The sequence below is a fragment of the Moschus berezovskii genome, chromosome 19, assembly GCF_049115385.1.
Source record: "Moschus berezovskii isolate FMDL1 chromosome 19, NW_MosBer_1.0, whole genome shotgun sequence".
Taxonomy (NCBI): domain Eukaryota; kingdom Metazoa; phylum Chordata; class Mammalia; order Artiodactyla; family Moschidae; genus Moschus; species Moschus berezovskii.
In genome coordinates, this window is record NC_142478.1 from 1,526,761 (window position 1) to 1,543,711 (window position 16,951).

The window sequence follows — 16,951 nt, forward strand, 5'->3', positions numbered from 1 at the left end:
ATTTTCCAAAGAATATGTTTCCTTTCTTAAAGTTTCCCCCTTCGTATTTTTCTCTTTCGTCCATCTACTGTGAAGATCTACGTCCCAAGGAATTTTGATATTACAACATGTATTTCAATAATAGAAATGTGTTACCGTGATAGAAGCACCTTAGAAAAGACGACCAAGTTCACATTAGAGCCATTTGTAGAATTTTTTAAAAATTGTTTGTGTAGAAAACAAAAAACCCATTATTCCTAATTGCACCCACAGAAGGCAGCCCATCTGTTCTTTATCTAATCCTGATTCAGAAACATACAAAAATAGAATAACAACGTCATAGCTAACTTATGATTTTAGCTTCACTTTCTGATAAGAGTGTTTCCCCTTTACCAGACATTACCAAAAGGAATCAGCATTGTCTATGAAAGGACCATTAGGAAACAAGTATGTTTTGCTCTTCCAACATTAATAACAGCAAATAATTCTCTATAAATATATAGTATGTACTACTAATCTTTTCTTCTTTCCTGCTACTAACTTTATATGCAGAGTACACCATGAGGAACGCTGGGCTGGATAAAGCACAAGCTGTAATCAAGATTGCCGGGAGAAATATTAATAACCTCAGATATGCAGATGACACCACCCTTATGGTAGGAAGGGAAGAGGAACTAAAAAGCCTCTTGATGAAAGTGAAAGAGGAGAGTGAAAAGGTTGGCTTGAAGCTCAACATTCAGAAAACTAAGATCATGGCATCTGGTCCCATCACTTCATGGGAAATAGATGGGGAAACAGTGGAAACAGTGTCAGACTTTATTTTTGGGGGCTCCAAAATCACTGCGGGTGCTGATTGCAGCCATGAAATTAAAAGACGCTTGCTTCTTGGAAGGAAAGTTATTACCAACCTAGATAGCATATTAAAAAGCAGAGACATTACTTTGCCAACCAAGGTCCATCTAGTGAAGGCTATGGTTTGTCCCGTGGTCATGTATGGATGTGAGAGTTGGACTGTGAAGAAAGCTGATGGCCGAAGAATTGATGCTTTTGAACTGTGGTGTTGGAGAGGACTCCTGAGAGTCCCTTGGACTGCAAGGAGATCCAACCAGTCCATTCTAAAGGCGATCAATCCCAGATGTTCATTGGAAGGACTGATGCTAAAGCTGAAACTGCAATACTTTGGCCACCTCATGCGACGAGTTGACTCACTGGAAAAGAGTCTGATGCTGGGAGGGATTGGGGGTGGGAGGAGACAGGGACAACAGAGAATGAGATGGCTGGATGGCATCACCGACTCAATGGACATGAGTTTGAGTGAACTCCGGGAGTTGGTGATGGACAGGGAGGCCTGGCGTGCTGTGATTCATGGGGTCGCGGAGAGTTGGACATGACTGAGCGACTGAACTGAACTGAACTGACTGAACTAATCTTTAAAGTGCTAAGTATCCTGCCTGTGACTTCCTAGCACCAAACTGATTTTTCCTCAAAATTGTTCAGTGCCTGGAATAGAGGGAAAGAGGGAGACTTACTGGAAATATATTCTAAGTCTCTTATAGAAAAGCATTTTGAAATATTATATTTTAGAAGTGTAGAATATTAAATTTATTTTAAAAGTATTCATACTATTATGTACAGGCTGTAAAATGCTATCAAGGGGCACTTCTGGGTAAATACTTTAAAATATACACGACATTTTGGCCGCTGCGAAACAGACTAAATAGCCTAAGCCATGAGTTCCGTTTTAGGCTTAACTGCAGGTGTATCTGGCGGTGGTGGTGATGCTGTTCATTCCTTAAGTTGTGTCCGACACTTTGTGACCCCGTGAACTGCAGCTCGCCAGGCTTCCCTGTCCTTCACTATCTTCCGATATATACTATCTAGTGTACAAATGGTTTATACATATTTAGGAAAAAATTCAGTATTCTTGCCGCAGTCTACAGCAGGGCACAGCAAACTTTCTCTGTAAGGTCATACAGCAGATATTTTAGGCTTTGTCAGCCACGTGGCTTTTGTTGCAACAACTCAGCTCTGCTGGTGTAGAGCAAAAGCAGATATCATTCAGTTCATTCGCTCAGTTCAGTTCAGTCGCTCAATCCTGTCCGACTCTTTCCGACCCCATGAATCACAGCACGCCAGGCCTCCCTGTCCATCACCAACTCCCGGAGTTCACTCAAACTCACGTCCATTGAGTCGGTGATGCCATCCAACCATCTCATTCTCTGTCGTCCCCTTGCCTCCTGCCCCCAATCCCTCCCAGCATCAGACTCTTTTCCAGTGAGTCAACTCTTCGCATGAGGTGGTCAAGGTATTAGAGTTTCGGCTTTACCACCAGTCCTTCCAATTAACACCCAGGACTGCTCTCCTTTAGGATGGACTGGTGGGATCTCCTTGCAATCCACGGGACTCTCAAGAGTCTTCTCCAACACCGCAGTTCAAAAGCATCAATTCTTTGGTTATCAGCTTTCTTCACAGTCCAACTCTCACATCCATACATGACCAATGGAAAAGCCATAGCCTTGACTAGATGGACCTTGGTTGGCACAGTAATGTCTCCGATTTTTAATATGCTACCTTGGTTGGTCATAGCTTTCCTTCCAAGGAGTAGGTGGCTTTTAATTTCATGGCTGCAATCAGCATCTGCAGTACTTTTGGAGCCCTCAAAAATACAGTCTGACACTGTTTCCACTGTTTCTCCATCTATTTCCCATGAAGTAAGGGGACCAGACGGAGAAGGCAATGGCAAGCCACTCCAGTACTACTGCCTAGAAAATCCCATGGATGGAGGAGCCTGGTAGGCTGCAGTCCGTGGGGTCGCTAAGGGTCGGACACGACTGAGCGACTTCACTTTCACTTTTCACTTTCACACATTGGAGAAGGAAATGGCAACCCACTCCAGTGTTCTTGCCTGGAGAATCCCAGGGACGGGGGAGCCTGGTGGGCTTCCGTCTATGGGGTCACACAGAGTCGGACACTACTGAAGTGACTTAGCAGCAGCAGCAGCAAGGGGACCAGATGCCACGATCTTTGTTTTCAGAATGTTGAGCTTCAAGCCAACTTTTTCACTCTCCTCTTTCACTTTCACCAGGAGGCTTTTTACTTCCTCTTCACTGTCTGCCATAAGGGTGGTGCCATCTGCATATCTGAGGTTATTGATATTTCTCCCGGCAATCTTGATTCCAGCTTGTGCTTCATCCAGCCCAGCATTCCTCCTGATGTACTCTGCATAGAAGTTAAGTAAGCAGGGTGACAATATACAGCCTTGACGTACTCCTTTTCCTATTTGGAACCAGTCTGTTGTTCCATGTCCAGTTCTAACTGTTGCTTCCTGACCTGCATACAGATTTCTCAAGAGGGAGGTCAGGTGATCTGGTATTCCCATCTCTTTCAGAATTTCCCACAGTTTATTGTGTTCCACTCAGTCAAAGGCTTTGGCATAGTCAAGAAAGCAGAAATAGATGCTTTTCTGGAACTCTTTTCTTTTTCCATGATCTAGCAGATGCTGGTGATTTGGTCTCTGGTTCCTCTGCCTTTTCTAAAACCAGCTTGAACATCTGGAAGTTCACGGTTCACGTATTGCTCAAGCCCGGCTTGGAGAATTTTGAGCATGACTTTACTAGCGTGTGAGATGACTGCAACTGTGTGGTAGTTTGAGCATTCTTTGGCATTGCCTTTCTTTGGGATTGGAATGAAAACTGACCTTTTCCAGTCCTGTGGCCACTGCTGAGTTTTCCAAATTTCCTTGCATATTGACTGCAGCACTTTCACAGTATCATCTTTCAGGTTTTGAAAAAGCTCTACTGGAATTCCATCACCTCCACTAGCTTTGTTCATAGTGATGCTTTCTAAGGCCCACTTGACTTCACATTTCAGGATGTCTGGATCTAGGTGAATGATAACACCATCGTGGTTATCTGGGTCGTGAAGATCTTTTTTGTACAGTTCTTCTGTGTATTCTTGCCACCTCTTCTTAATATCTTCTTCTTCTGTTTGGTCCATACCATTTCTGTCCTTTATCAAGCCCATCTTTGCATGAAATATTCCCTTGGTATCTCTAATTTTCTTGAAGAGATCTCTTGTCTTTCCTATTCTGTTGTTTTCCTCTATTTCTTTGCATTGGTCGCTGAGGAAGGCTTTCTGAGCTCTCCTTGCTATTCTTTGGAACTCTGCATTCAGATGCTTGTATCTTTCCTTTTCTCCTTTGCTTTTTGCTTCTCTTCTTTTCGCAGCTATTTGTAAGCTATTTGCATTTCTTTTCCATGGGTATGGTCTTGATCCCTGTCACCTGTACAATGTCACGAACCTCCGTCTGGCACTCTATCAGATCTAGTCCCTTCAATCTATTTCTCACTTCCACTGTATAATCATAAGGGATTTGATTTAGGTCATATCTAGTGATTTTCCCTACTTTCTTCAATTTAAGTCTGAATTTGGCTAGTAGGACTTCATGATCAGAGCCACAGTCAGCTCCTGGTCTTGTTTTTGCTAAGTGTGTAGAGCTTCTCCATCTTTGGCTGCAAAGAATATAATCAGTCTGACTTCGGTGTTGACCATCTGGTGATGTCCATGTGTAGAGTCTTCTCTTGTGTTGTTGAAAGAGTGCGAGTGCTACGACCAGTGCATTCTCTTGGCAAAACTCTATTACCCTTTGCCCTGCTTCATTCTGTGCTCCAAGGCCAAATTTGCCTGTTACTCCAGGTGTTTCTTGACTTCCTACTTTTGCATTTCAGTCCCCTATAATCAAAAGGATATCTTTTTGGGGTGTTAGTTCTAAAAGGTCTTGTAGGTCTTCATAGAACCGTTCAAATTCGGCTTCTTCACTGTTACTGGTTGGGGCATAGGCTTGGATTACTGTAATACTGAATGGTTTGCCTTGGAAACGAACAGAGATCATTCTGTCGTTTTCGAGATTGCATCCAAGTACTGCCTTTTGGACTCTTTTGTTGACCATGATGGCTACTCCATTTCTTCTATGGCATTCCTGCCCACAGTAGTAGATACAAAGGTCATCTGAGTTAAATTCACCCATTCCAGTCCATCTTAGTTCACTGATTTCCGAGAATATCGACGTTCACTCTTGCCATCTCCTGTTTGACCACTTCCAATTTGCCCTGATTCATGGACCTAACATTCCAGGTTCCTATGCAATATTGTTCTTTACAGCATCGGACCTTGCTTCTATCACCAGTCACCTCCACAACTGGGTATTGATTTTCCTTTGGCTCTATCCCCTCATTCTTTCTGGAGTTATTTCTCCACTGATCTCCAGTAGCATATTGGGCACCTACCGACCCGGAGAGTTCCTCATTCAGTATCCTATCATTTTGCCTTCTCATACTGTTCAAGGGGTTCTCAAGGCAAGTATACTGAAGTGGTCTGCCATTCCCTTTTCCCAAGGACCACATATTCTGTCAGACCTCTCCACCATGACCCGCCTGTCTTGGGTGGCCCCACACGGCATGGCTTAGTTTCATTGAGCTAGACAAGGCTGTGGTCCGTGTGATCAGTCAGGTCCAATTCTTTGCAACCCCATGGACTGCAGCACCCCAGGCTTCCCTGTCCTTCACCAACTCCCAGAGCTTGTTCAAACTCATGTCTATCACGTCGGTGATGCCATCCAGCCATCTCATCCTCTGTCGTTCCCTTCTCCTCCCGCCTTCAATCTTTCCTGGCATCACAGTCTTTTCCAGTGAGTCTGTTCTTTGCCTCAGGTGACCGAAGTATTGGAGCTTCAGCTTCAGCATCAGTCCTTCCAGTTGAGTATTCAGGACTGATTTCCTTAAGGATTAACTGCTTTGATCTCCTTGCAGTCCAAGGGACTCTCAAGAGTCTTCTCCAGCACCACAGTTCAAAAGCATCAATTCCTAAGCTTTCTTTATAGTCCAACTTGCACACCCATACATGACTCTAGGAAAAACCATAGCTTTGAGCAGTGACCCCATAAGAGAGTTGACCCAGACTTGCCTGTGAGTGTCCAGGAGTCTCTGGCGGAGGGTTGAGTCAGCAGTGGCCTGCTGCAGGATGGGGAGGCGCTGAGCGTGCCAGTGCATGTAGGAGACCTTTTGAAGGAGGTCGCCGTTGTCTTCATTACCTCCACCATGGTTTGGTCTCAGGTGAAACAACAGGGAGGGAACACAGCCCCACCCATCAACAGAAAATTGGGTTAAAGATTCACTGAGTATGGCCCCACCAATCGGAACAAGACCCAGTTTCCCCCACAGTCAGTCTCTCCCATCAGGAAGCTTCCATAAACCTCTTATCCTTATCTGTCAGAGGCTGGGCACAATGGAAACCACAATCACAGAAAAGCAGCCATAGACAATACATGAACAACGTGGAAGTGTTTCAGTATGACTTTGTTTGCAGGGGCATAATTGGGGCAGATTTGCTCTGTAGGTTTTAGTCTGCCAGCTTCTGAACTGTAGCAAGCATTGGTCTCTGTCACCTTTGATAATTCTTTCATTACAGTGGTTGGTGACCTATGGCACTTTTCTGTCCCATGGAAACTGTCACTGTTTCATTCTCGTTACTGCTTTCGAGGATCATCATTTTACTCTATCATATATTGGTATTAAAAATACTCAATAAAGTAAATTCTACGCATCACTATAGTAAAGATATGGCAATAAATCTTATTTCCAGTTGTCTCTGAAATCACACCACACCAGTTCAAGGAAAAATTTGAGTAGTTTATGGGAATAGTAAAATAGAAACAACATAATGTGATAGTCATAGAAGCTTCTTTACTAAGTATGTACTGTGCATCAGGTTCTGTCCTCAGTGAATGTATACATATCATCTCCTTTATTTCTCAAAATAACACAATAAGTTGTATTCTGCTTTACAAATGAGGAACTGAGTCTTATAATTAAATACAACTTATCTAGATTCTTACAGTAAGTGATAAAGCTAAGGTGTGAATTGTATTTATGATGCCGAAGACTACTAACCACCTACAGGATCATGTAGAATATGAAATGTTCCATTTTATTTCCTCTACCTGCCTGGCTGCTCAGTCGCTTCAGCTGTGTCTGACTCTTTGTGACCCCATGGACCACAGCCCGCCAGGCTCCTGTATCCATGGGAGTCTTCAGGTAAGAATTCTGGACTGGGTTGGGGATCTTCCCAAACCAGGGATTGAACCTGGGTCTCTTGCATCTTCTGCATTGCAGGCAGATTCTTTACTGCTGAGCCACTACGGAAACCCCTCTGCTGCTGCTGCTGCTGCTGCTAAGTCACTTCAGTAGTGTTCAACTCTGTGCGACCCCATAGACGGCAGCCCACCAAGCTCCCCCGTCCCTTGGATTCTCCAGGCAAGAACACTGGAGTGGGTTGCCATTTCCTTCTCCAATGCATGAAAGTGAAAGTGAAGTCGCTCAGTGTCCGACTCCTAGCGATCCCATGGACTGCAGCCTACCAGGCTCCTCCGTCCATGGGATTTTCCAGGCAAGAGTACTGGAGTGGGTTGCCATTTCCTTCTCCAGAAACCCCTCTAGTGAATCACAAATATTTTATCAGTGATTTTATAAAATGTGTTAAGGTAATTTGGCTTCCCAGGTGGCACTAGTGGTAAAGAATCCACCTGCAGTGCAGGAGACGCAAGAGATACGGGTTCAGTCCCTGGGTCAGGAAGATTCCCTGGAGGAGGAAATGGCAACTCACTCCAAGATTCTTTCCTGAAAAATTCCATGGACAGAGGTGCCTGACAGGCTACAGTCCATGGGGTGGCAAAGAGTTTGACGTGACTGCACGCACTGTAACTGGTTAAGGTCACTGAGTTCATTCATATTGTTCAGGCTGTTAAAGAGCTAAGCAGTTTGTCTTAAAGTAGAGCATTAGGAAAATAAATATGCTCAGGTTTCTTCCGACAGTATGACTTCCGAAAATACGTCTGAGTAGGAGCGTCAGCAAAGTCCGAACCAGTTAAATCCGGAAAGAACTCACTATTTGAGATATCGCAGATCTTGCATGATTGAGGGGAGATCTCCAAAGAGTTCCCCACTTCAAAAATTATTATGAATTGGGACCAGCCCAATAAGGAGCTAGGGCTCATCAAGCAGGGGCTATTAGGTGGATGAGATGGGAAAGGTCACACAAGTGTGGTTGCTATTTATTTGAGAAAGGTGAGGCTTGGGCCAGTTGGTAAGTTGAGACAGGAAGCCAGGAACTCCCTCGCTAGCCTAAATCACCAGGCCCATAGGCTGACGTCTTTGCAGGTTAGCTGTGCCTCCTATCAATCAGCTAGAACGATATTTTCTCCAGGATTCCCACTAACTGATTCACCAAAAAGCTCAAAATACAAAGCCACCAAACACAAGAGAAAACAAGCCACTATGACTGAGTCACAGCATCAAACTTAGAACTGCAGATACTGAAACTGTCAAATACTTAATGACAGAATAGGTAAGTATGTAATGTTTATAGAAATAGGAAATATAGTCACAGGTTACCAATCTACAAGGAATTACTTGAAATAATAGATTAAAAAAATCTACAAACATAATTTTTTAAACGGAAACTCATTCGATAGAATTCCTGAATTATTTAATACGAAACAGCAATTCAGGCTGCTGTTTGAAGAGAAATTTCATGAACTGGTAGTAGGTGAAAATAAAACTATCAAGAATGTCATAAGAGAGACAAGGAAAATGTGAAAGTGATGTCGAGAGAAATGGAGGGCAGAATGAGAAGGTCGAATAGGAGTATACTGGGTTGGCCGAAAGATGGTATGGCTTTTCTGCACCTGAATGAACTTTGTGGCCAACCCAATAATTAGATTCCCAGGAGGGAGGGAATTGAGAGAATCTCAATATTTCAAGAGAGAATGACTACAAGTTTTCCACAACTGCTAAACACGTGAATTCACAGACCAAGGAGGTACTGTATACCACTAGCAGGAGAAGTACAAAGAAATACACATTTCAATGAAACTGCAGAACTCCAAGGACAGGAGTCATGAAAAACAGTCTCAGAAAAGAGGACAGACCTAAAAGAGACCAACGGTTAGAATGACAGCAGAGTCCTTAACAATACCAAAAGCCAAAAAACGATATATTTTAAATGTCAAGAGAAAAAAAAAAACTTTTCAACCAGAATTCTGTACCATGTAAAACTCTTGTGGGGATGCACAGCCAGATACCCTTCACAGAAGGACGAGCCTCTCAGCTGCAGGGAGCGGGGTCAGTAGACACCCTTCAGATGGAGAGCTGCCTTATCTGAGGTGGATAATTAGGACTTGACTCACAGGAAAATGTCACCCACGTACCAAACTGACCACTCATTCTCAAATTCCACCCCGTTACTCATCCATTTCCTTTTCTATATCCTCTCATCTAACTACCAATTGCTTATTCTTTGAAGTCGATATATATGTGTAGGTATATTTACCTAAGTCTATTTTATTTTACATAGCACTGAGATCAGTAACTATCCATCAAGCAATCTGGACTAGAGTGAGCACTGAGAAGCAGATATGTGTGCATATGTGTAATCTTACAGCCAAGATAACATGAGATGATGAGAAAACCACGGCCAAAATATAGTGCTAACGTGTACACTTAAACACTGACTGACGCAGACAGAAATATCCATGAGATGGCATGCCCAAATTATTTCTAAAGTTGCTTGACAGATTGATTTGTTTCCTCCCTCGTAGCTCAGTGATAAAAAATCTGACTGCCTGCCAATGCAGAAGACGTGGGTTCGATCCCCGGGTTGGGAAGATTCTCTGGAGAAGGACATGGCAACCCACGCCAGTATTCTTGCCTGGGAAATCCCACAGACAGGAGCCTGGCAGGCTACAGTCCATGGGGTTGCAAAGACCCCACACGACTCAGCAACTAAAGAACAACAGAGGGCTAGATACTGTCAAGGGATATACAGATATCTGTCAGCAAGTTCACATTCTCCAGAAACAGCAAACTCAGCTGAGGGAAAAACAAACTGTACCGAAAATAGGTCACACTCAAAGAATGTTTAAAAGCAATTAATTAGCTGCCATGGTATGGGAATTAAGCAGGACTTCAAGGATGAGTGTGACTTTAATTAAGCAGAAATAAGAAAGGCCATCACAGGAGGTCATACACGATCCCCTAGTTTCCATAACACTAAACTTTCATAGAGACCCTCATGTGTTTATAAGCATTTTCTCTGAATCACATGCTAGGCTATTCTTACTGGATTGTTTTCATTACTGTATCTTGTTCTTCTCCTAGCAGGGGACGACAGAGGATGAGATGGTCGGATGGCATCCCTGACTCGATGGACATGGGTTTGAGCAAGCTCCGGGAGTTGGTGATGGACAGGGAGGCCTGGCATGCTGTGGTCCATGGGGGTCACAAAGAGCTGGATATGACTGAGCAACTGAACTGATGATGACTGATGATCTTGTTCTTGGTATGTTCTTTTTGATTCAGCTTCAAGGAATTCCATCCTGCAGCTTTTTAATTACCACTACTTTATATTAAAGATTATAAGTTTTCTTACCTAAACTGGAATTTCATTTAGATTACAAAAGCTAAAATTCTACACTTAACTCCCTTCAGAAACTCTGCTCAATATGAACTCATAATTTGTACTACCATTTGCTCACCCTATTTATCTCCTGAGATATTTTCAGAGTAGCCAATCTGATCATTTGAAGTTCTATAACACTGATCATCTCTAACACGCACAGTTTTAATTATACGCTAGCTTGAACTATTTTTAATTGGTCATCATGTGTATGATAACCTTTCCCGTAAGGTTCTATTCTTCTGGGAAGCAGAAATTATACTTTAGCTTTCTTCTGTATATCTCTAAACACACAGAATGCCACATGCATAAGAGCTGTCGTATAACTGTTCATTCCTTATTGAAAAAGATGAGGCTAATAATGTCAAATATCAAATACTGCTGAAAGTCAGTTCATGGAGCCATGCTATGCTGTCACGTCAGTCATGTTCAATTCTTTGTGACCCCATGGCAGGCTCCTCTGTCCATGGGATTCTCCAGGCAAGAATGGGTTGCCATTTCGTTCTCCGGGGAATCTTCTCAACCCAGGGATCGAACTCATGTCTCTTACATCTCCTGCACTGGCAGGTGGGTTCTTTACCACTCATGCTAACTGGAGCTAGCAGTTCATGGAGACAGGTATTCTCAAAGATTCTCTGGTTTCCTCTCTCTCTATGAGTGTTTTAACTTAAGAGCTCTAGTTTTACTCTAGAAACTTCCCAACTGGACTTCCTTACAACCTCCTCTCCTATGCTGTTGTCAAAGTGATCTTCCTAAAACACAAACCTGATTTAATCACCCCAATGCTCAAAGTCTTTCAATAGTCTCTCATTGCTCTAGGGGAACAAATCCCGAGCTCCTCAGCATGTTTCATCTCCTTCAGTGGCCCTGGTACCTAAATGCCTTTCCGTCCTCCTTGCCTCTGCATGTGCTGTTTCCTTGTCTGAGATTTCCCACTGTCGCCTCTGTACCCTAGTCAAATCAGAGTACTACCTTGTTTGTGAACGAGACTTTCCACAGTGACTGAAAAGGCTTTCTTCTTTGGAATCCCAAAGCACACTGTGTATGATTTTATCGTACCTACTACTCTTTTGTCTTCCATCTCTGCGTTTCTAGCACCTAGAGGAACACTTTTCACTTAGGAGTGCTGAATGAAAGGAAAAGGCAGGAAAGAGAAAGGATCTTTGATGGTGGTTTAAAATCAGGTCATTGGTTATGTTAGCAGTTGGGGAAGAAGGTGAAAAAGACCAGAAATACAAAGAATGAAGGATGGAACTGGTAGAAAGGAAATATTCAAAATATTTCAAAAATCTCGCAAGGAAATAAAAAGAAATGGATACAAGAGAGAAAACACATCAAAGTTAGCAAACATGTAAAGGTAACGGATACAAGATAGAAAACATGTCAAAGGCGGCTCCTTTTCAAAACCTAGAGTCGCTGACCAAGTTAGAAGGCAAAAGCAAGCAAGTTGAGAGGACAAACAAGAAGGTCTAAAAAGAGAGTACGTCGAGGAATCGTATCCTACATGACAAGGACAGGGAAGACTGAAAGAAAGGCTGGAATGAGCCTGGAAGGATACAACACAGCCACGGAAACACAGAAGAGAGAATTTCAGGCATCATAATTTTCATTCTTTCAGTTTCCCAGGCTTGGAAATCTTTTAAAAAATTTCCTTTGGCACATTCCTTCTTTCCAACTGCTTTGAATCCATCACCAACTCCTATCTTTTCATTTCTTCTTTTTGAATATCTTTTAGATCAGCTATTACTCTCTTGGCACTGTCACTGTTCTTTCATAAACCTCCATCATCTCTTAACTGAATTACTGCAGAGCTCCTAAGAGGTTTCTAATTCTAGTGTCTCTGCCATCAAATATAACAAGAAGGCACATCCTGCCCTCTCTCAGACATTCTCTGTGAAGCTTTCTCCCACCTCCTCCCCACCAGATTTAATCACCCCCTCCTCGTCCATGCTATCAAACAGGGGTTGGCCAACTGTGCCCAGCTGGTCAAATCGGGCCCCTTCCTATTTTTGTAAACAATTTTACTGCAACACAGCCACTCCTACTTTGACTGCATACGGTCTATGGCTGCTTTCATGGTATTAACAGCAGAAATGAATGGTGGCAACAAAGACCATGTGACCCACAAAGCCTAAAGTTATTTATTAGGCTATTTCATTTATAATACAGTATTTATTATATTAGTTATTTTTCTCTTTACAGAAAAATTTGACAACCTCTGGACTATACCATGATATTCGCATTTTACTTTAATTATTACCTTATCCTATTGATAATAAAAGTTGATAACAGGCACTTACTGAGATGGGCACTGTTCTGAGCCATTAGGTTTATTATCTCATTTATGTTTTACAACATTGCTAAGGGACAGATATTATTACTATTACCATTTTACAGATGAGGAAACTGAGGCTTATTATTCTAGACCCCATGCTTTCAACTACAACACAAATAATGACTACCCTATTTTTCTTGAGCTTATTAAGAACAAAGATCATGTCTAAATCAGTTTTGTATCCCCAGAGACTCACACAGTGTCTGACATAGTAGGTATTCCATAATTGTTTGCTAAGTTAATCTCACTAAAATAACCACTTTTACTCTGCCTTCTCTCTCATGAGCAATGATTCCACGTTGCTTGCTGTATCGCGTCTAAACTCCTCTAGCTGGCATTAAGTCTGACCATAATCTGGGACAACTGAACCTAGCAAAGTTCAGAAAGGTCAATCAAGATCAACTCCTGTTTCAGAACTGGCTGCTTTTCCTTTGGACACCGTATGACTCGAACTCGGCACATGAGATAAACGAAGCTGCTGATAAAACTCACCTGCCATCACGGGACCTGTGGAGGTTGCCATGGTAGCTGCTCACGTTGCTGTGGACACTCCCTGTTGTGCTTCTCTGGTCATCCGCCACGGCCAGCTGAGTTGAAGGAGCATGTGTGGATATCCCTTGAGTGGAAGTTCCTCTTGATTTCCTTATGGTAGGAGTATCTGGATCCCTCAGGAGGGACTGAGCAAAGTCAGGTTCCTGGAGGACCTGTCGGCTGTCATTTACTATCCTAAATAACAAAATACTAAGTGTAAGATAGCAACCCTACAGACCAAACACAATACTTTGACAGACTGATGTTATTCTTCAAAAAAGAAAGCTCTCCAAACAATGTCTTTAGGACAGATATAAGGTAACGCTGTTAACAGAAGAGAGACTAACACAAAAATCTGTGTCAATCTGTCCCCTAAACTGGTATGATGGAAAGAGGTTCGTATTAGAATATGGAACTCACGATGTTAGTTCCAATTCTATCAATAAATATGTGACCTTAGGCAAGTCATTAACTCCTTTACTTAATTTTCCTCATCTATAAAATGAACGCATGCAATTTCATCATTTTTCAAAAGTCCCTTTCGGCTAAAGAAATTTATCATTCTTGAAGACACTGAAATATTGCAAAGGTCCTACTATAAAGTAAAAATAGTATTTTCTTGCATGGTTTATAGAAGCAGTGGAGGTCTCATCATGGCATAGACTCATTTTTTAATTTGTAAGAGCAGTTGTTTTTAGCTTACAAGTTGATTTTATGACAGAATCTGTTGTCTAGTGCTTGAATAAACCTGACCGTAACTAGAACAAAACATGAAAAATTAATTTAAGCAAACATACAACGAAGTCCCAGACATAATAAAGGCTTAGGAGGAAAAGAATTAAGGGGACGAATTATGTCCAGAGCTAAAGTCTTTAACTGCTATGACACGATTAAAAGCAGATAGGTGTTTATGTTGATGAACAAAATGGTAATTAAAGAGCCAATTAAACAGGTGCAAAGGTCAGTGTATCAGTTTGGGTAAATAAGTGACCATAAGAATCACAAAGTTAAAATGAGACAATATTATTTCAAAAAAAAAGCTCCGACACGTGAAGATTAGATCATCAACTGACAAAGTGCATACATTCTAAGTTTTCAAATTAGAAAAGAATCACTGCTGTTACTGCCATTGTTATTTTTTGAGCTGGGGTAGAAGAACTCAAAGACTAGTATTTGTTGAGTACTGTATAACGCCAAGCGTTTTACATATATTCTCTGTTAATCTTTCTTAATAATGGTTTTATTATGGAGACTAACTCCTGAACAGACACTTCTATGGGGGTGGAGATCCATCAAGAGTAAATACTGTGATCCCCATTTCATAGATGAAGAAACTGAGGTCACAAAGGATTAAAGAACTTTTCAAAAGTCATACAGCAGAACAACAGCTGGGGATCAAACTGACGTTTAAATGTTTCCAAGTGAATCATAAAGTAATGATACAACATAATGTTTACAGATGTCCTGAAAGTATCAAAAACTAGACAGAAGACAGAACAACTCAAACAAAGTTATTACCACATTTATTCTTCTGTCATCAATAGCCCTGTGTACATGTACACACATCCAAAGTTGCTTTGGACTGCTGAATTTATTTTCTAAACTTATTTTTTAAAATTGGTTCAAACTGATTTCTGGTCATTCCAAACATTTAATCCACCTTCAAATGGTGAAGGTCTGACTCCTCATTGTACATAAGAAAACGGGGGTCCAGAAAAATTAAGTGATATGACCCAGATAACTCCAAAACAAGATTTCTAAAAATACTTCAACCAGTGTCAGAATTATTAGCATCAGTTCAGTTCAGTCGCTCAGTCGCGTCCGACTCTTTGCGACCCCATGAATCACAGCACGCCAGGCCTCCCTGTCCATCACCAACTCCCGGAGTTCACTCAAACTCATGTCCATCGCATCGGTGATGCCATCCAGCCATCTCATTCTCTGTCATCCCCTTCTCCTCCTGCCCCCAATCCCTCCCAGAATCAGAGTCTTTTCCAGTGAGTCCACTCTTCGCATGAAGTGGCCAAAGTATTAAAGTTTCGGCTTTGGCATCAGTCCTTCCAATGAACACCCAGGACTGATCTCCTTTAGCATGGACCGGTTGGATCTCCTTGCATATGTGGTTCACTGAGAGAAGGACCACTAATTTGACTGTCATAATTTTAAAAGTCAGTCTTTCAACAGCACAGTATAACAGAGGGGTTAACAGTAAAGACTAGACACTAGAATCAGGCTGCTTGGGTTTGAATCTCAGTTCTACCACTCACCAGCTACTGAACCTTGGTTCTGTGTTCTGATCTGTAAAACGACAATCTTCCTCACAAGGTTGTCTAAAGGATTAAATATTTCGTGCTTAGAACAGTGCTTGGAGTATTAAGTGGACTCAGTTGATTGGACACCATTATTATGGTTACTCTCTAGTCATTTCTCAAAGGCTCAACCAGACAAACGCTACCAATGACTGTAGGCTGCTCACACTCTGCAGGAGTGACTCTCTAGCCCAGAGCACAGTCCCAGCAGGGAGGGTCACAATGATTTTACTGAGTCAGGGAAGTGGGTGGTCCATGGTTCCAGAAAACCAAATAGCAGGGTTTTGGGGAGGTCGAACCAGTTTCAAAAGGATTCTGGCCCAGTCAGGATCCCCCAAATAACCGGGATGAGTCCCCAAAAGGGCAGTGTTGGTTTAGTTTAGCCCCATCTCGAGTTTCTAACACAACAGAATTGCTGTGTGACAGAATGGCTTGTGTGTGGCCCAGAGGTGACCAGGATTGCTAATTCAAACCCTCTCCTTAGAATTATGTTTCACTGTGATTTTAAAATTTCAAAGAATACACAGATAAATCTCCCAAGTAAGGCTGTTCCACAGAAATCAAGGACTTTGTTTGTTTTGTTTGCTATTGACCCTGTGGCATCACCGAATAGTTGATGGCACAGAGTAACCACTCATTAAAGTCTTTCTGAAAGGATGAATTCCCAGAAAAGACATTTTTGTCATTGTTGAATTAACCTTTCCCCTTCTTTCCTTCTCGGCCCAATGAAATTGCATTTAAAGGAGAAATGCATTGTCCGATAACACTAGCAGTAGTCTCAGATACGGTAATAAGGAATGTATATTTTTAAATTGTGATTTTTACAGATTTCAGTCTAATCTGTGTAACAGAAGCTGCTAATTAGTGATAACTGAGAAAACACAAGATTCTGATAATGTGGTAATTTAAGATCTATTTTAAAAGTACATTAACCCATACAAAACACAATAACATTTTACATATAATCTTAAGACTTTTATAGAAATTCATTTTCCCAAGATTTACTTTCCATGTAACTTAGGTTAAATAAAATCATAAGAATATGGATTCCCCTCACTTAGAATCTGTGACAATTCAAATAAGTATAAATATTAGCTTTATACTTAGTAAAAAGTCTGAAGTCACCCCTTCCTTTGTGAATACTGCAGGGTCTTCTTTTATTCTATTAAGTAAGCTGTCAAAAAATGAAAGATTCCTCAAATATGGCCAAATCTTATATTTTACCGTGACTCTCTAATATGGAATTTGGCCAACTATGAATTAAAATAACATCTTTAACATATTTCAT

The 16,951-nt window shown here is 41.7% G+C and overlaps 1 protein-coding gene and 1 pseudogene across 8 annotated transcripts in view; one reads left to right on the top strand and one right to left on the bottom strand.

Moving 5' to 3' along the window:
- The window catches only part of LOC129557803 (putative ankyrin repeat domain-containing protein 20A2), a 71,324-nt gene that overhangs the window by 53,608 nt on the left and 765 nt on the right, over window positions 1-16,951 (bottom strand). For all 8 annotated transcript variants that reach the window (XR_016035290.1, XR_016035291.1, XR_016035287.1 and 5 more), the window contains exon 2: window positions 13,316-13,549. The gene's annotated coding sequence lies outside the window, so the exon portion shown is untranslated. The remainder of the gene's footprint in view (window positions 1-13,315; window positions 13,550-16,951) is intronic.
- LOC148774802 (frizzled-3 pseudogene) overlaps window positions 1-16,951 on the top strand; it is a 69,253-nt pseudogene that overhangs the window by 6,864 nt on the left and 45,438 nt on the right.